This window comes from Nymphalis io, chromosome 26 (assembly GCF_905147045.1).
Source record: "Nymphalis io chromosome 26, ilAglIoxx1.1, whole genome shotgun sequence".
Taxonomy (NCBI): Eukaryota; Metazoa; Arthropoda; class Insecta; order Lepidoptera; family Nymphalidae; genus Nymphalis; species Nymphalis io.
In genome coordinates this window covers 2,754,507-2,775,934 of record NC_065913.1, presented here as the reverse complement: position 1 = coordinate 2,775,934, position 21,428 = coordinate 2,754,507, and the positions used below count along the sequence as shown (strand labels likewise).

The following is a 21,428-nucleotide window of genomic DNA, read 5'->3' as shown; positions in this document are numbered from 1 at the left end:
AGTGGATTATGGAACACAAAGGATCACTGAATACATCGGAATTTCATTCCGACGAAATTCCAAAAAAAAACAAACACATTTTTGCTGCTAACTTTATTAAAATACTGTAAATTCTACTGCGAAATCTTATTTGTGTTCTAAAATGAAATATGAATAAGAGGATATAATTAAAAATACTTCTAGAAACTTAAATTAAAAGAGCTTTTCGTAATTCGTAACGTATAAACATAAACTTGAAACGTATGTATTTCATCGAGATTACACGATGGTTGATGAATGAAATCTAACAATTCAATCTCATGTTCGTTTACATTGCACACGTTTGCTTGTTGGAGATCAATTGGATTACGTGGAATGCAGTCTGATTAGGTACCTGATTGTTTATTTTGACTATTTACGTTTAGATAGGGGGAGTGTTTTAACATCTGCATCTACAACGAGGAATTTGGTTTATATTTTTATTTTATAATGTTTAACTTTCTAACTATATTATACTAGTGAGTCGTGATCGGGTACCAAGGGAAGAGTAATAGATTTGATAATATTGGGAAGCCGGGGGCAATTTCAGCAGGCCTGTGTGAAATTAACCCTAAACGAATGATCCACATTTCGAAGTCAGCCGAAAATCTAATCAGGATAAGGAATTTCGTAGCACGCGTACAAGAATCAAAACATTATGGGCGTGGCAACGTTGATGTTGAATTCGGTATGTCGGCGTCGCGTTGGTACAACGGTGCGCCGGCAGCGGCACGGCAGTCTTGTACTGAGGCGTCGACGTACTGCACGTTCGCAGCGATTGTGGCAAAATTTAAATATCGAACACGTGTTCGATGAATAAGTAGTTTGTGTTGTGCTGTGTTTGTTGCATCAGCCAAACCCTTTTGGCCTGATTGAAGTGTTGTGCTCTCCGACAGTCTTCTTAAAGACTGAATGTGAGGGTGTGCTTGTGACATAAACATAGCGTTCGATTTGTAAGCGTTTGTGTTTACGCGGTTTGTATTGCATTTATTTTGTTGTTACGTAGTCGGACCGGTTTTGGTATTAACATTATTATAGCATTCAACAAAAATTATTACATGAATTTTTTATCTGTAATTTTTAATTTGAAAGATATTGCTAATATGCAATATCAGTACCTACCTTACTTAACATTAAGATTTAATATTAATTAAGTAATATTATATTAAAAGAAGTAATACTCTAAATAACTTAATTAACTTTTTTTTTTAATATAAAATGTATATTAATATAAAGTGTTACTTTTTAATGAATATTTTTAAATATTCCTTTGTTTATTGTTAGATGCTTTCGTTGATATTTATAATTAAATATATATACAAAAAAATTTTTTTAATAAATTTATTCCTAGAATAATAAACATCTGATAATATTTTAACTTTTAATAATCCGACTGCTTCCTTTGAAGGGAAGGGCTACTCCCAAACTTGATTAAAAATAAAAAGAGTCCAATAACGTTTCTTTTCGAGTTCGAAGACTTTTTGTTTCTTTAAATGATGCCGACGAAAAGTTTCGCCCGTCGAAGAACGAACTCCAGCTGAATTGAACATCATGTTTCATGTTTTCATTTTCATTTACGAATTAAAATTTGAAACGTAAATTGTACTTTGAAATTGTTATTTATTTCTATTACTTATGACGTTATTGAAATTAAATTCGTAACACTTCGGATTACTTCCGAAGTTTTATCTTATATTATTCTTATAACAAGTGACTACCGTTCTTTTACGATATTTTAAGGTGCAAATAAATATTATATATATTTTTTAAATAGTCCTCTTTTATTATGTAATGAATAATAAATTGTCGACGATTTTTCATAATTATAAAAATTGTAAAGGTCGGGTCGGTTTTAATTTATTGGTATATGTTAATTTTGTTATCATTTGCTTAAAATCTGCTGCGCTCTGATATGTTATACGCGTCAGTATATTTAACATACAAAATAAATTAAATAAATAATATTATTGTTATCGTTAAAACTAAATGAAGTACTCTTTTAAAACTCTCGTGTGGCGATTGTTTTTTTTTATGAAATATTCGTTCCGTCTGTAAAATTGGATTTCTTGTAATTAATAACTAAATTTAATGTTTAAAATAACTCGCATTCGTTAGTGAAATGTATAAAATATGTTTAGTAGTAATACATAAATCGGCCACTATCTATTTCCTAGCACCATATTAGAACATACACCTATCTGGTGGTAGAGCTTTGTGTAAGCTCGTCTGGTAGGTACCACCCACTCATCAGATATTCTACCGCAAAACAGCAGTACTTGGTATTGTTGCGTTCCGGTTTGAAGGGCGAGTGAGCCAGTGTAATTACAGTCACAAGGGACATAACATCATAGTTCCCAAGGTTGGTGGCGCATTGGTGATGTAAGCGATGCTTAACATTTCTTACAATGTCAATGTCTATGGGCGTTGGTGACCACTTACCATCAGGGAGCCCATATGCTCGTCCGCCTTCCTATTCTATAAAATATATATATATACCTCCATACATTTGTAAAATCTAAATCTATATCAACAGTTACAGCCTGTTAATGTCCCACTGATGGGCTAAGGCCTCCTCTCCCTTTTGAGGAGAAGTTAATTTTTTTTTTTGAGGAGAAATCTATATGGCAATACTTAATACTAATAATACCTTTAATATGTGTCGTAGTCAAGATGTGTTTGCGTATATAAATTGGTGGAAAAGAATAACTATTGCTTTTCTTGTCTGATCTTGTCGGTAGAATCTACATTTCGAACCGGTGGTAGCTTTAACTTTTATTGTATACAGTATTATTATTTTTTTATACATTGGCATTTGGCATGTTGGCATTGTAAGAAATGTCAACCATCGCTTATAGCCAATGCGCCACCAACCTTGGGAACTAAGATTTTATGTCCCTTGTGCCTGTAATTACACTGGCTCACTCACCCTTCAAACCGGAACACAACAATATCAAGTATTGCTGTTTTGCGGCAGAATATCTGATGAGTGAGTGGTACCTACCCAGACGAGCTTGCACAAAGCCCTACCACCAGTAAATTATGACGATTCAAAAGTGCTTTTATGAGCTTACCGGAATAAATAATATTTTTTAACTTTCCCGTTGATAGAATAGTTTGTTTTATTTTTTACGAAGACAATTTTGCTCATTGAATTTAAATTTTTTTTGTATGATCTATCCAGTTTTGAAAGAGACAAAACTCGTATGTTGCAACAACAGGTTTCGGTCGAGTATTTATATATTTTAACCTGAATGAACTTCTTTTGCACTTTGCTAGCTTATGATAAGTTAAATCTGTAATATTATTTAGCCTTAGATTCTAGTTTTAGAAAGAGTTTAGCTTAGATTTGAAATATCAATCATTAATTTTTTTTTAATTTTAGCGATTGATTTAACAGTAAAGTGAATATTAATATTATTTATATTCAGTATACCCTTTATTTTTATTTAAAATTTTAAAACAGGTAGTATCGTTAGTTTATTGTTTTTACAATCGTTCACATTTAATCTCTGACCCGAAATGCGACTCGTGAAATTGCTGGTATGATTGTAATCATCATCACGATCATGAAAAGGAAACAGACGGGTAAACTCCTCCCCTTTCTTAGGTAAGACGGATCTCTTTGCCGTTGATATATATAAATATATATATTATTTTAAATAATCGACGTTAACCAAATTGTACATTGTTTAACGTCTATCTTAGCTTAACTTTTTATTTACTTATTCAAATTCACGTGTATTTGTTATAAATAAGTGTTATATAAGATGGTTTATCGCATAATGTCTTCTACATATGTATCTATAAAGTATTTTCTTTTATTAAAACTTGAGTTTATCAAGTTTTAATTAAAACTCTTTCAATGTTAAATGATCTTGAACGTAAAAAATGTAGCATTTAGGTCAAGGCTTAGACTTTTGAATGGTGAGATCTCGGCGTTTTCATTATGACTGAAAAAAGTGCTTTGTCTATATAAAAATGGCCACGTCCGACCGTGGTGGTGGAACGCTGAACATGGAAAGCGTTTTTAAAGGTTACGTGCACACGCATTTATAATGCATGAATTGAAAATTGCCGATGGGCAGAGGGCAAAAATACTTTTAAAAGAGTGCTGGTCGCTTGAGCTAGACGATCAAGTACCAATAAATATGGTTGAGAATCAACGATCTACGATACGAAATAATTTGAAATTTATAACACATTTATAAATATGCTTTATATTTAGAAGAAGTAAGCGTAATTTTAATAACTTGTTACAATGTTCGCGTTAAATAGACACGACTTCGGTCAAAAGAGCCGTAGACAATTTATAATATGCGGTTTGTTTTAATGCTAACGGGTGTCTGCGGTTTACGCCCACTTCGTGAAATTGTTCGATTTACCTCGATAAGAAAGTCTCACAATGATTACTTCTCAATGGTCTTATGAGATAACATATTCCATGTCACGTAATTTTTTGTTTTTGTGAGAAGTTCATGTTTGTTTCAACGAAGAGTAACCATTGCAATAAAGCATAACCATCACGGCTTAAGTAGTCGTCGTACGTACAGTATCATAAATATTTCTTATGGTGCGATTCCATAAGCGGATGATCGGTATTGGATCTCGTTATGTATTCTAAACGGTGTGCGATAAAGTACATCAGTCCGCCATATTGAATACCAACACTGTGTGCCGCACGATAAGCAACGCATATAGAAAATTCTGTGTAATTATTAGGATAGTTACAACCAAATATATTATTTAGTACTATAATAAACGTTAAGCTTAATTAAAAGCAACTAAAGCTAGGTACTATAACTTTCTTCCATTTAACGACTCGAGTTGAAAACGCCTGATCGTCATTTATAGATCAAACTACGATTAAGAGTTGATGAATTAAAGATGATACTTTCCATACCATCGAGTGTACTAGAAAATGTGAATGGAGGGTGTTCAATCAACCGATGCTTTGGATAAGATGTTTTTTAGTAATATTATGCATGGCTTATGGTGATTTTTAATGTATAAATGCAGCTTTAATGTCGCTATTGTTTAAAGCTTGAAGAAAGATACACTATAAAATAATGTTTTTCTGACATATTTGCTTATAGTAACAGCATGTGAATATTCACTGCTACGCTGAGGCCTTCTCTCCTTTTTTGAGGAGAAGGTTTGGAGCTTATTCCACAACGTTGCTTCAATACGTGTGACACGTGGCAGGTTTCGTCGCGATGTTTGCCTTCGCCTACGAGCACGAGATGAATTAAAAACGCAAATTCATAGTACTATCAATATTAAAATCCCAAGGTGATATTTGTATCGTTTCCACACCAACTTGAATGTAAACACGTGTATTATAACAGATTTATCTCGCGTGTCTTAATTGAAATTCAAGTGACGCTGATGCTAAGGTATGTGTTAGTGGGGTGCAATTACTTACGACCTCTGCATATTTACTACCATTATTATTTCAGTCGAGCAGCATGGCGTAATAAGGGCCGAAACCGGAGAAGGTTTCGGCCCTTATTACGCCATGCTCAAGAGGAAAGGAGGCTTAGCCCAACAATTTATTTCAGTAGTAAACAAAAAACAAAGCCAGTTCGCAATGTTAGGTTTATGATAAGATATTTTACACCAGTGTTATCTACTAATACCAAGGCTTAAATCGAGTTTTAAAAAAACATAAGTTTTAAATTGATACCGACAACTAGAAAAAAAAGTTGTTACGAATGAATTAATATGTATAATATTATTTCAGTATTTATTTATTATGATATATATATATAATATGTTGACACAACTATATCGACATCTGGTCTATTAAATTCAACGCGTTTTCATATCCTTCAATCAACGGATTGAATAAATTATAAACAGGTTTAACGCATTTCAATAATTGTAATATAATAAAGGAAGTTTCCATATTTACATCTAAGCCGATCGGAATGGTTTCAAAAGGCTTCGATGGCTATTGTTGACTATTCCTGGTTATTTTTTCAACTTTTAAATTAATTATTAATATTTTAAGTGATATTAATCTTGTTATTTACCTAAACCGTAAATGTATCGTTGAACTTTCCCAAAGTGCCCCACGTCATATTTCGTCATATTTATTATAACAGTCATATCAAGGATTTAATCAATTTCTTCGCTATTCTAATTTATAAGCTGAAATGTTTTTTTTTCAATGAATTTAAAGTCGTATCGTAGAAGTATCGCCTATATAGTTAACCGTAACCGTAACAGCCTGTGAATGTCCCACTGCTGGGCTAAAGGCCTCCTCTCCTCTTTTTGAGGAGAAGGTTTGGAGCTTATTCCACCACGCTGCTCCAATGCGGGTTGGTAGAATTCACATGTGGCGGAACTTCAGTGAAATTAGACACATGCAGGTTTCCTCACGATGTTTTCCTTCACCGTAAAGCACGAGATGAATTATAATCACAAATTAAGCACATGAAAATTCAGTGGTGCTTGCCCGGGTTTGAACCCACGATCATCGGTTAAGATTCACGCGTTCTTATCACAGGGTCATCTCGGCTTTATTTTTTATATAGTTAACTGTGTGTATAAAATAATTATAATATAATTAGTGTATCAATTTAATAGAAAATATGTAAATGAAATAAAAGTATGTTATAGAAAGATACTAATTAGTTCAATATAATGGGGACGATAAAATTTACCGCTTTTATTAACAAATCTTTCAATACGTTTTTATGAGTGATTAATTATTTCTCAACGATGTTAATACTATTCTGAGTTAGATCTTTCGTTTTATTTACGGAAGGTATAGTGGGTGGTATTTTTCTCAGCTGCAAGTTGAAGGTTAAAATTATTTATGAAAAATTACACTCAGCGCGATAAATCGTTTTAGCGTACTAGTTTGTTTTTAATGTTTTTAAAAATAATGTTTAATACCTTCTTACTTTTAAAATATAAATTCTAAATTTATCACTGAACTACAGTTTGTCTACAAAAAAAGTATTTTGTGTGTATTTACTATGTAATAGCTCAGCAAAAGTCATACTTTTAGAATGTATTGTTACGTTTCCCTTGTCACAATTAGTATTTAAATATGTTTTCGTCGATAAATAAAACAATTTATATTTATATGCTATAGATATATCATATAAGAAATGTTCAAAATGTTATTAAAGTTTGACATCTTAAATATATTCCAATAAATTCCATAAATAACTTAATTCGTTCAATGAGCCTCATAAAATCAAATATAATCTCTTCGTAAGTATTTGATTTAATAATGGTTTATATTCTATGTCGCTTGTTATTATGGCTTTATAAAACTTTATTAAAACAATATAAGGATATATATATAAATACTTTTTAGTTTACAAAATTATTGTAACGGTTATGTTCTGTAAGATATTATCACATCTCACTTGGTCAACGTGTACACATTTCTTGAGGACGCGTGGGTCGTGTGAATCAGGCGTGTGTCACATTTTCAGACCGGTAACAGTCTTCAATTAGCATCGTTTAGCACAATTTGACTTGGACACTTTTGGTACCTGATCCTTTCCATTATATTCTAACGTCCATTAGACGAGCTGGTTGGCGTAGTTGGTAGATACTTGCCTTCTACGCCGAAGGTTGTGGGTTCGATTCCCACCCAGGACAGACATTTGTGTGCATGAACATGTCTGTTTGTCCTGAGTCTGGGTGTAATTATCTACATAACTATGTATTTACAATAGAAAAGTAGTATATGTAGTATATCAGTTGTCTGGTATGGAATAGCACAAGCTTTGTACAAGCTTAATTTGGGATCAGATGGCCGTGTGTGAAAAATGTCCCAGGATATTATTATTATATTATTATTATTAAGTATCAAAAAAACGAAACATCTAAAACAGTTCCATAATAAAAATATTTTGGAATTACTATTATAAGAAATCGCATTAACATTCTCGTTTTTATATTCTGTCATGAATTAAATGAATTAATGTTCCTTATAATGTTTATGGTTAAATGAGTTTCTTAAAATTTCTTGGACGTTGATCTTGGACAGCACTTTGGCTTAGGGCTATTTCCTTTGAGAGAATTTAAATCTTTCGATGAAAAAGTAAGCCCTGAAAACTTCGATTAAAATTTTATCGTACTCTGTAGAGCTGGTTTTGTTTAATGGATATTTCAATATATATAGTAATAAAAAATTTTGTCATAATTTTCTTAGTAATGTGTTTAAACAGCTTTGGATTTTCTTGAAAATCGGTTTCAATGATATTTAACATAATGTTCACATCTAGTAGAACACGCTGTTGGAGCGTGAAAATTATTTATCTGACTAGAGTAGTAGAAGTATAGTTTATTAAAAAAAGATTTATTTCAAAAATTTGAACAAGTGCTCCACACCAAATAGCTCCACTTTGGATATCACGTAAATCCATTGAACTGTGTTCGGTTACCTAACGTGGCGAAACTTTGATATCAGTTTTCTTACATATATATGCTTTGAAGTTTGGCTCTGTTGTAAGTAGAAGAGTTTAAATTTCCTCACAACCCAGACTCTCATTACATGGATTATTATCCTTCTTATAATGATTACCTCGCTTTGAGTTTCATCCCATCGACGATTAGTTGATTAAATTTTTTTTAAACTTATTATTTTGATGTACTGCTTATCTTTTCTTAAATTTATATACTGTGTGGATTAGGTCTTGTATATTTTATTTCCAAAAGAATATTATATCTCTCGAAACGATTCTTATAGTGTTTTAAACAAAAATCAAAAAGATAGAAGACTATTATTCTTGTCATGTTTCTAAAACCATTAACGATATCTTTTACTGTTCAATGTACTTATCTGTCAACGATTGATTAAATTGACTCTGATAAGCTATTATATATTTTATAGCGTCTCTTTAATAAAAGTAAATCCTCAGATTAGGATTAATGCAATATTCTCTGAGTCTAGACGAGAATTGTTTCGTATATCGTGTTGTGCGGCAAGATAAGTGACTAATTAATGGATACAAAGATAAAATATATTTCTTTCCTTTACAACGTAATGATTCATTACTCTTAGCGTCACCTGTAGATGATTGATTTGTGGAAACACACCGTATTGGGAAATGTGACTAAGACTACACGTAAGCAAACATTAATAGTTAGTGTTTCATTTCTATTGTTTTTGTTAGACATATGAATTCTTATGTTTGTCAGCCATGTAACGCTAAAAGTAGAGCCCAAATTTGATATCATCCTTAAAATATATAAAGTTTTTTTTTTAATTCGACGAAATACGATTTAATATGTCGTTGCGTTTGAATTTCCTGACGATAGAGACAAAATCAAATGAACATTATTCGAAATGGATAATAAAAACAAAATAACTAAAATATATTTTATCTTTATTATCGTATTTGTCTGAAAAATAAATGTCATTCAGTAAAGAATAGTAGCATTGTTGTAATATAGATGAAAACAAGCATAAAGTTTGTGATTACAAAGTTGAATAGCGATGGTAATCTCCATGTAAAATATCATGTCTCTAAGACCAAGCGTTCCAAATCCTCTAAAAGACGATGAGCTTCCAAAATCCCCTCAGGCTTGACGCGGAATTGGTTCAGTTAAACAACCTGAATGAACCATTGTTAAGACCGTCTTTGTTTATTTTCGTTTAATAAATCTTACACTATTTTTAGTGTTACATTAATTTTTACTATACTATTTTTATGAATTGTTGAATTAATACGTTGAGGATAATAATTATGCGTGTTATATCCGTGTATTTAAAAGTGTTTTTCTACTAAAATAAGTACGGACAATTTATGCGTGCTTAACTATATAACTGTTTCCAATGTTTTGGGTGGTCACCACTTTTGTTTTCATTTTGTTCACACCGAATCGATTTTTTTATCAAATCAATCGTACAAGTACAGTGATCAATATCAATTCGTATTTTCGATTATTTTTCGAAATTCTGCAATTCCTCCATTGTTGTAGATGAGCGTTAGTAGTCACTTTCCGTTTACCCCTTACATCAAACAAAGCTGCACAGAGAAACCCGGATAAATTGCAGAGATGTTCGAGTATTGATCAAAGATTAATCTAAAAATGCTCGATATCACTTAGTAGAAGAAGTATGAAGTTTTTTTTTTAATATTATTTTTTTAATAATATACGACATATAACCGGACCGCGCGCTCTGAATTAGTATTGTACGTAAATGTCACATGTATTAATACGCGTACCGGTCTCGGAGCGAGTACATATAATTTCGTTTTTGGTTACTCAAAAGGTCAAGTATCGTAGAAGTTTAATTTTATATAATAAACGTTTATTTTGTAATGAAAAAAATAATTTAGTTGGTATAATTAATGTGTAGGTCAAAGTTTATAACTGAATTTTAAACTAGTTTCACCGAATGGAGTAAATGGATATTTTACACACGCCTTTGATATACTAGTCACCGGAGTTACTACTGAGTTTCTTGTCGGTTCTTCTCGGTAGAATCTACATTCCGAACCGGTGGTAGATTTACATTTAATTCTAAATGAACATGGCGATTCAAAAGTGCCCTCATAAGCCTACTTGATTAATAACGACTTATTTGGTTTGATTTGACCAGCACCGCTTATCATACTACTGAAATATATTGATTTAAGAACAGAGATAAAATAAAAGCTTGTTATTACAAAGTATTTTTTAATATCAAGTTTTTAGTTTTATGAACAAGTTATCGGATAACGTAAAACATATCCAAGAATTTCGTTATTATTTTTGAATGAATAGTTTTACAAATATTACTTCTATGTTATTATAAGAAAATAAAAAACTCAGCTCGATCGTAATAAATTTTGTGAACGATAAAGATTAATGTATTCTTGGGTTCGACTAAACTCCGGAAAGCATGTCGGCTCTTATTAAATTGCCTACTTTGGAAGTTTCCTCATATTTTCGTGCGCAGCTCCTTTCAGATAGAGCAATCATAAAATACAACTTTAAATGGACGTAATACTTAAAAACATATTAAATATAATATATTTACCACAAATTGTTTAATTAAGATAAATTATTATCAATAAATAATCCGTGAAAAACAATACATATTTATTCTCTTATTACTTTTTTTTATAAATTAGTCAAAATTAAATAAAAAATATGTCAGAATGTTTCATCAGTTATTTTTCGTATAACTAAATTACATAAAATAAATGATATAAAGGATTTCTTCATCATGTATATGTATGTTAATAGAATTGTTGTAATATTTTTTTATTGACTCATTTCGAATTTTTCCACGTAAAAATGTATACAATCCGGAGTTTACTGAATATATTATATCTTTATAAATATTAACAATCAGTACCAAATATGTATGACGTCAAACAAATGAGTATAGGATATGTAGTGTCCAAGCTTAAGTCAGGTGCGATTCCACAAGGTCGCTCGAACGGTCGCATGGTTCAAATAAACTTGTTTGCCGTCCCTCCGACTTGGAGTCAATTTATACAGGTCAAAAATAATCCTTACAACATGTTATGTAGTCAAGGTGATCTTACACTTTATTATTATTCCAACTTTAAACAGGTTTTCGATATTTTTTTTTAATTACTTCATTGGATTTAATTAATCCGAAACTCCAGCCTTGAGAAATCGTTCTACATCCGAATTGAATGTATGTCATTTAAATGGCAAGATTGAGTGTAATAAATACTGTTACGGAAAGCGATTTTATTTTTATTTATATTAATAATTTGTACCACATGATTTATCGATATTCGTGTATATTATTCGTATGCTACGAATATTAACGTAAGATAAATGAAAAATATAAAACGATTGAAATGTACAATAATCTTCTTTTTTTAATAATGTGACAAGGCAGAAAAGCAAATGAGCCATCTGATGGTTAATGCGCTTAAACCCTGTGATTTAAGGTGTTATCATCTATATATATTACTACTGGTTTATTCACCGAATAACCTTAACTCAATGTATGATGATCGTTTTAACCCTCGCGATAGCACAAGCACTAAATTATTCGAAATAATAATTTCACGTCTAATTTGAAATAAATTCTGATTTCACTAAACAATGTCAGTTGAAATGACGTACATACACATACACACACATACATACATACTATAAAACGTAATACACAATGCACAGTTAGAATTACATACGATATAAAATGTACACAATTCAATTAAAACTATTACATTGACGATAACCAATTTCAACAAAATGATTGCGTGTAGGTAACTGACATTTGTAAGGTTTACAAACGGCCTTGTGTCAATGTGATACGCATTTTATTTTATTCATTATATTCAATTGAATTTATTGGTCAAATACGAACACCGAGATGGTCCAGTGGTAAGAACGCGTGAATCTTAACCGATGATCGTATGCTTAAACCCGGGAAGCACCACTGAATTTTTATGTGCTTAATTTGTGTTCAAAATTGATCTCGTACTTGACGGTGAAGGAAAACATTGTGAGGAAACCTGCACGTGTCTAATTTCACTGAAATTCTGCCACGTGTGTATTCCACCAACCCGCATTGGAAAAACGTGGTGGTATAAGCTCCAAAACCTTCTCCTCGAAAAAGGGAGAGCAGGCCTTAGTCCAGCAGTGGGACATTTACAGGCTGTTACTGTTATTAGTCAAATACATAATGTTAAGTTTTATTTGTATCAAGAATTTTATCTTTCTTTCTAATTTAATCAATTAGACTATTGGAATTCGCGATTTATGTACTGTGTGTATATCGTTAGTCATTCTTCGTACCAATTTGGATAATATGACGTTATTAAAAATGATATAAATTGTAATAATAGTAATATGATTGGAATTCTTAATATAATATATATTTTGATTATAATATTTCCAGATCGCTATCAAAATGTCTTAACTATTTCGAGAAAAGCGTTTAAAGTTGTGTAAACATATAAAATCTTTTGTCCGGTCTGACTATTAATGCACATACAAAACTACTGAGACTTGAACACTGAAATTTGGAACAAAGCTTTATTTAGTAATGTAAGCATCCGTTCCGAAAGGATATATGAAAATTTAACTATAAGGAAATGGAAATGTAACTTTGTATGAATTTCAACCGTACGGACTGCGGTCGGGCAACTAGTTTAGACATAAAATTGTAAAACTTTAAGAATGTTCTTTGTATTATTGTCGTAAATAATAATAATAACAGTAATAGTTACTCTGAATTATTTACTTATTTAGATAACACATTAAGCACAAACATTAACACATATCAAATGTTTCGAAATGGTATTGTGTTCTTAATATAATGGTATGCCACTAATGGGCTTTATCAGTTTGTCAACCTGTCTTAACTCCGGACGACGGTATGAATATACGCTAATGTGCGCTAAGAATAGACGACTAATTAGTAATCTTATTACATATCAGATAACCCACGTGAAATATGTTTGTATGTAAGCTGAATTAGGATTAATCGTATGTTTTACGAGTGCCTTTTTCGGACGTACGTTTAATACGCGACAATAGAAATGTTTTTTTGTTAGTAGATTACATTGATTGTTCGTTAATGTTTTACGACCGAATTTGAATTCTTCTATATTAGAAATTAACATTACTTAAATGCAACGACCATTTGCTTCTTCTTCATTCAAATTTTGTTTTTAAGTGTTGTTTTATTTCTTTTAAACTATAAAAGTGCCTCCAAGAGTGCTTAATGTGTTTTATTAGGCCTATTTATTTAATTTTATTACTATTAATTTTATAAAGTAACTAATAACTTCAACTTATTCCTAAGTTAAGCGTATTTAAAACTCGAGTACGCTACGAAATATTTTAAATATATTTGAATAAAACGAAAGAAGCAAACTCGTTTTTATGTCAAAGTAAAGCGTCAGATTTTCTTTACATCTTTCCGTTCGCCTTTCGTAATCCTAATTGGACGTAACGCAATCAGCTAGGCAAATGCTTTAAATATTCAAAGTCGAGTTTCAAATAACGAGGGCCCGTAATTCTGCGGAACTGTTCATTTTGCCTGTAATTACTATATAATCACCTTAAACGCTGTGATTTTTATTTCACAACGGAGGGTGTCTCGTTTTAAAAGCGCTTCTCTTAAATATTACACATCAAACGTTTTTAAGTTAATTTCTACTCGGTTAATATATTCAAGAAACGAATGGTTTTGCTTACGGTTAGTAGATATGTCTACGAGATATAATTCAGAAGTCGATCATATCAGGAGGCATCGAAAAGCCGATAGTCGAGTTAAAGGTAAGAAGATGACAGATAGTTTTTTTTTTGAATAACAAACTCCTGCTATATCTTTTTATTTTTGATTTGTTTTCGCCCTTGACTTTACCCGCGTGTGCAGTAGGTGTTAAGTACATTTTTCTGTTCCCTGATAAATGTAAATACACAGCATATTTAATGTTTGCCGTTATTTATTCGGGATCAAAAGACAAAAAAAGGCCAAATTTATAATCTTAATTGACGAATTAATTATAATATTCTAAAACCGTTTTGTGATATCTTTAATAATTGCAAATTTTTTTTAACACACCTAAATTTAATATATAACTTAGAAATTTCTTAAATAGTTAAAATGATAATATCAAAGAACAGATGGACGGTTGATCTAAGGTCGTATTAACAGTGTATATTTTACATTACATGTGATCAATATTAATTAGTAAGCTGATTGAAATTGGCACAGGCTATCATTATGCGACATCACGCGCGACATTACATCGTCCAAATGGACCGAGGACAATGATTAGCCATATATTAAATACTCTACTCCTAACTATTTCGTAGGCTGCAGATCTAGAGTTCTCCTAGGACTGGGTTGGTTCAAAAATGGTATTGAGAATGTCTTAACGGACGTTCTCAATTCCAGCCCGAAATTTAGAAGTTGGCTGTGTTAATATTTATGTGCATCGAAAAGCACGTAAAGCCGTTCCTTGAACACATATCGGTCGTATCGGATTTGCCGTCCCATTGGCTTATAAAAGTCATAGAAAAGACAGTACACTTGTGTTTGAGCACTCATTCAGAACCTATAGTATCTTCTGCGCTGTTGTCTATTCTCCGTTGAAACTAACAGCCGTGATCAAAATCGTTCCGGAGGACAGTATCATCATAATTATCAATGATTTATACAATATTCAAATCAGATTTTGAATATAGAATACGCTGTTTTCATTTATTTAGAATATGGACAAATTTAATTACTTTTTTTTTTCAAATATCTAGTCTGAAGTTTGTCTTTAAACGTAATAAATTTTGCAAATGACCCACTTTTCATTGGATTACACAGACAAGGTTTAAATAAACGTCGAAATGTTATGTTCGCGTTTTAGTCACTATGTTACTTAAAAACTGACCAATTGTTATTAACTGAACCAGTAGTTTTATATCTAGTCGTGCGTAACCGCGGCTAAGTAATGAGTCTTCCGCTATGGAGACGGGGCAAGGACATGTTACACTTTATAATTTATTAAAGAGAAAACTTGACGAATTTAAAGTTTTCATAAATCTTCTTTTCAACGGATAAGTTAGCTTTTACTTTTTGACATAATATTGTCGATGAGCTTATTGATAAGATCAATGTATTTTACCTGCATAAATATATACGCCTTATTTACGTACCAGCAAAGGTTTTATGAATGGCCTTTTTAATTCTGATATGCAATCATTTCTATAAATAATAATTAATTTAATAATTATATATAAATTGATGTAGTCAAATTTTGATGAGAGTGTTGTGATTTTGTCTCGTTTGTTATGTCCAATAACATCTGGGTTCAATTAAATGCTTTTTCGATCCCTATACGAGATGATATTTGTGTTCTGTTTGAAATTATTTTCCATTGTTATACGAGATACGGCCTTCAGATATGACTAAGCCTTTGTTTGCTACCCATTCCTCCCTCGTTAAGCACCTTTTTATACTTGTGGCTATTTCAATCGATAAATGCTATGAACATAATAATATGATCAGTGAATTACGGATAATTGTTTCTTATTTAATATGAGTTTTATAACTTGTTCGCACCGTTGTCTGAATTCATATAGTTTATTCGACCATGTATTTTATATAAATTCAATTGACTATATTTGTTCTAAAACATAATAATAATATTATATTTTGTTAATAAAGTATTATAGGATGAGTGATTTAGAACAAACTTGAAATTATTCACTTTGTTTATCCAGACAGTTATATGCTTACATCGCGTGCTTAAATCATGTATAACATTCAGCACGTAATCCTTAGTAAGATTAGCTCATACAATCGCATTATGAACTTATTATATGCCGTAGATGCCCTTACCAGTCACACACGTAATATCTAGTACACTAAAATTTCGTAGACACTAAAATTTGTCAAATACAAATGTCAATAACAATTATTTCGATTAAATACGGATTCGATGATTTTTTTTCCTTTTTACAGCAATAAACGTAAATAGAAGTTAAAAGCATATTTACTCTTACCCTCTTACTTTTTGTCCACGTGTTTTTCTAAATATTTCTAATAGGTCCGACTTATTTATTATTTTTATAGAAGGTTCGAAAAGTTTAGTTCGTACTAAAAGTATTTCCATATTCATTTTATCACTCCATCGAGGGCATGGAGGTAAATAAAATTATATTCCGTCTTCGAAATTCCTTGAGATTAGAAATCTTTTTAGATCGTCTTTTGTGTAAATATAATCTACCGAGTACCGTCACTTTATTGAAATATAATCGTACATATTTACGCGTTTTGTGTGCTTTGATATTTGTATTCCCCTTTTCCATGTTTTATTAATGTTTGTAAATTCTACGACGACGACATTTAAAGAAATGTATTTAATAAAAAAATGTACTTTTAATGAAAATTTTCAAACAGTCTTTGTGCTATGACTGCATTTTTTTTTGAAAAAGTAAAGGTATTTTATGGAGGAAACGATAATTTAATGTTTACGTGGAATAATCCCCCTTACCGTAAAGCATGGCCGCCCAACCCAAATAACGGTCTTTTCCCAAGGGCCGTCTGTAGCACCTTTATTTACAGCAGTGCTTACGTCTGCCGGCTTAAACTTGCTGTATAGACAGCGAATGAAATTAGTCGATGCGTCTAGTAACACGTAGAAAAGGCTGAAATAAATCGAACATTTACTTATTATTCTTCTGTTACATACATACATATATTAAAATTATCCTTTAGGGCTTTTTTGGTGAAATTATTATTACTGTTGTTTTATTAATATGGTATATAGTAATTTTTCCTTATAGTTTCAGATGGTTTTGTCAATTTAATATAACTTGATATTTTGTACGTTAAATTTAAACTTGTTTTGTTAGGTTTTGCAATTAAGTCTCGTGAAGGGACGGTTGACGCAAATTGAATTCGTATTTACGTGATCCTCTACTCGAGGTAAGGTTAAATAAAAACCGGTAGTAAAGTTGGAATTAGAAAACGAAAACCTTTAATACATTAATTTAACAAGTAATGTGTTAAATTAATGTTCCTTTAAATGTTTATTTTATACATTATTCGTTAACTATGCTGAGGGAGAACAAGTATATAACAATTTTAATAAAAAGTTCCACGCAAACCCTTTATGTCGAACCTCTGAAAATTAGGTCAAGCTCGGATCATCTGGTTGGATGCTGTTCTGCCTACAAATTAAGGTTTTATGTGATTAATATTAGTGAAGTAAGTAACTTCTATGATAAATATTAGTAAAGTAATAACCAAATATCTTAAAATATATATCTCTGAATGTTCTTTATTTTTCGAAATTGAAATAAACCGACATATTAATCAAACTCTAAACTGATTTTTGGACATGTAAAATGTTCCGACTTCAAAATGAGTTCTGGGGAGTGCAATCCATTTCGACTGGTTGAAGAAAAACCTCTGTGATATATTCATCTGCGTGCGTATTCTGATATATATATCTGAGTATATCCTTTTATCAGGATTATAGTCCCAGTAATGAGAAATTTACAGGCTTTTGTGTTTTCTACAAAATATTTGTTAGAATACAAATATTATGGCTGGTTGAAATATGAATGTTAAATACGAGCATTCTCTTGATCTTTAAAGTGCATACCAATACAGTTTCCACGTTCATGCGTTGGCTTAGCACGTGATGCGAGCCGGAAGCATAAATTCAAATTTAGCAACTTGACCATCGCATCCGTTGTTTAGTCCCCCACGGATGATAACCGCAATGTGATCGCCAAATATGTTATTTTCATAACTTGACGAAAATTTTTGATTGTTGAAAGTTTTTTTTTATAATTAAGCAGTTTGTTTCCCTTACTCATGTCCAATCTCAGTTTTACATTTATTTTTATACGAATAATTATTATACATTATTGATGTTTTTTTATTCATCTGTAAATATTTTTCTACTATCTTTTATATATATATATATTAGAGCCATAGTAGTATTCCGTTTGTTATATATATAAATGGTAACCAATAATATAATTGTTACAATACATAAATGTCAAAATAACTTTAAATTAATATTTATGTACAATAATTATTTCATATGTGTGCGTTTTTTAGGAAATAAATGTTATCATAATCAAAATCACGGTAAATTCTTATACATCTGTATAATTATTCTTAAAATATATAAATATTGTATTATTTTAAAATAATTCTTTGACTCCTTCAGTAATACTATACTATACAGTATAATCTATTGAGGCGTTTGAAACGGCAACTGATTGCTTAGTATCCAATCAGACTCAATATTCTGTCTAAGTGTGTCCTTAGCACTGAATGCCTAGAATTCTAGGATATCGACTCTCGTAGGACGATTGTGTAACAACTACTGTATCTAACAATGCGGATCTCGGGAATTGTCTGAATGTATTTAATTTTGATTCTGAGTATATGATTTGAACTTCAGCCTTTTCGAGTAGTTAATTTGCAAGAAGGATTCAAATTTTTAAGTAAAAGTTATGTGATAAAATGTCCAACTGCTAGGTTAAGGCCTCCTCTCTTTCAGGAGGAGGAGGAGAAAGTTTGGAGTTCATCCAACAAGCTGTTCCAATACAGGCTGGCAACACATGGGACAGATTTTCATCCGACACATGCAAATATCATGTATATGTCGTGTCTAGGGTAATAAATCAACGTCGAATAAAGTTCCAAGCTTAAAAATGACTATCGTTATAAGAAAATAAAAGATTTACTTAATTTTTCAAAGTAAATTATACTCGATGTTTTATGATTGAAATTATGCGCGGTTTGTCGATGCATCACGATAGCATCCAAGACCACGCATTACGTTGTTATCGTGCCTATAATTTTATGCAAATTGTATTCTTATGTTAAAGCTACGTCATAACAGATTGTATTTAAAACATAAATAATTCTATATTTATTGATAATATTTTTTTATGTTTTCATTAATTTAGATTATTTTTTATTGAATCTTAATTGTATTTAAGTATAGTATTATTCAAGGTCGTTTGATTAATTGATGCTGTGAAAGGTTATCGAGTTTTGCTAAAATAAATTCAAATCAAATAATATAAATTTCAAATGTCATGATTTTATTGGTCGATAGGAAATGAACGAATTACGAATTGTGCAAGGTTAACTTTAGGAGGACTCAAGTCGAGCGTGAGACTTGGAAACTTCACAAAATATATAATTGTAGTAGAATTAGGTGACCGACGTGACCATTATTCAGTAGTTACCTATTTTAGGTTATTTTATTTCTGTTTTTCTATAGTATATGTTTTATATATCTAAATGAAATTGTTTACGAGTATTTTGCCTTTGTAGAACTAATGTAATAAAAAGTATAAGAAAAAGATGCTTTCAGTTTTATGTTTGTCTTATAAAAATAGACGTTGTTTCGTAAAAGATAATAAATATTGTGATTAGTGTTATGTAGGTAACGATGGAAATGTTTATTATAACATAATATTTGTCCAAATTCAATATAGTTGAACATTTATTGAAAACTCAGTATAAAAAATGTGGCCATCACGAAACGATCGGCAGGGAAAAATTGATATTTATGTTTATTTAAAACCATTATAATATAAACCAATATATCTATACAGTGAGACATGGTGGCACATGAGTCGGTCCTGCTCCTACCCTCCAAGACGCGCCAAAATATGTTTTACTTCAACAATAGAAAGATAAGTCAAAAGCACGGATAAAACTTCTGTGTAGTTTTGGTTGTTGAAATAAAAAAAAAGAACATTAACAGACAATAATAAATAAGATTAAAAAAAAAGGAAATCGCTATTAGTAATGTTTAAGCTATCTGTAATGTAGGCTTAATATCGTGCCGATAGCCTGAACGATAGCAAGTAGTTCCGGAGACGAAACCACAAGCGAGCAATTGCTAGAAACAAACAGGACTGTAGTATTAAGGGCTTTTGTTCAGTGACTAACATTTGTCTGGTGGTGAGAAACATGGAGGGGAAAAAGCTGATGTAGACTCGGTATGTGAATAAGAATTGTTTCGTCAGTCCAAATGCACAAGTTATTTAAAGTTTGCTCACCTTGTAGGTTTGAATGTTATACCGTATTATTTATACGTTTAAGTATTTTATAAATTAGTGATTTTGGATAGACGTTTACTTTATCAAGTCTCTTATCCGCAGCTCTTGGGTCTTAGTCACTTCTGAAATTTAAAACAAGATACCCAGTATGCGGTTTTTATGTATTTTGACGAATACATATATTTGATATTTCTTCGGAAATGTGCAATTTTGAAATTTTGTTATGAGATACATCAACCGTAAGGTTATTTTTTAAAAAATAGTCATTTCAAATGCTTCATGTTACTACAGATTTGTTCTGACCGCTGAATGGTCTATACCAATAGTTTTTTCTTATCTTGATCATAAGGACTGACATTAAATCTTAACACGTACCTATAATGCCTGACATAATGTGGAGGAGTATAATTCCGATTTACAACGACCTTTGCTCGTTATAGTCATTGGAAAACAATTTGTGTGATCCTTACAATTTTATGTTATGTCTTAACTGCCTCCACGTACAATACTAACTTTTTGGAAGTTATATATATATATATATATATATATATATATATATATATATATATATATATAGGCCTCTGCATCTTTGACAGATGATTTAAGCGGCATCGCGAAGGCACTTGCGTTCATGACTGAAAAGACCAATGCGAGAGAGGATCCCCCGGCCGCACTTCCGACAAGTGTATGCGCCCCCAGATGGGCGTTTGGGTTTGAAGCCCGCTCATAACGCCTAGTGCGTTTTTCTTTTAGTAGTTTAAACCAGTCATTGTCATGCTTTGATTGACCTTCGTAAATAAGGCGTCGCCACTTGGCACGGTCCTCTGCCAGTTCCTCCCATCGATTGCTAGGGATGTTAAACGCAACCATATCACGCTTAGCGCAATCTTTGTAACGGAGCATAGGCCGCCCAACAGACC

General features: G+C 31.4%; 1 protein-coding gene across 4 annotated transcripts in view; it reads left to right on the top strand.

Annotated features, from left to right (window-relative positions):
- The first annotated feature begins 760 nt into the window (after positions 1–760).
- LOC126778434 (serine/threonine-protein kinase MARK2) overlaps positions 761–21,428 on the top strand; it is a 132,410-nt gene continuing 111,742 nt past the window's right edge. For 2 of the 4 annotated variants that reach the window (XM_050501962.1, XM_050501961.1), the window contains exon 1: positions 776–971. The gene's annotated coding sequence lies outside the window, so the exon portion shown is untranslated. Of the gene's footprint in view, positions 993–21,428 lie in introns of all 4 variants that reach the window. The other 2 variants (XM_050501959.1, XM_050501960.1) reach the window with 2 other exon arrangements.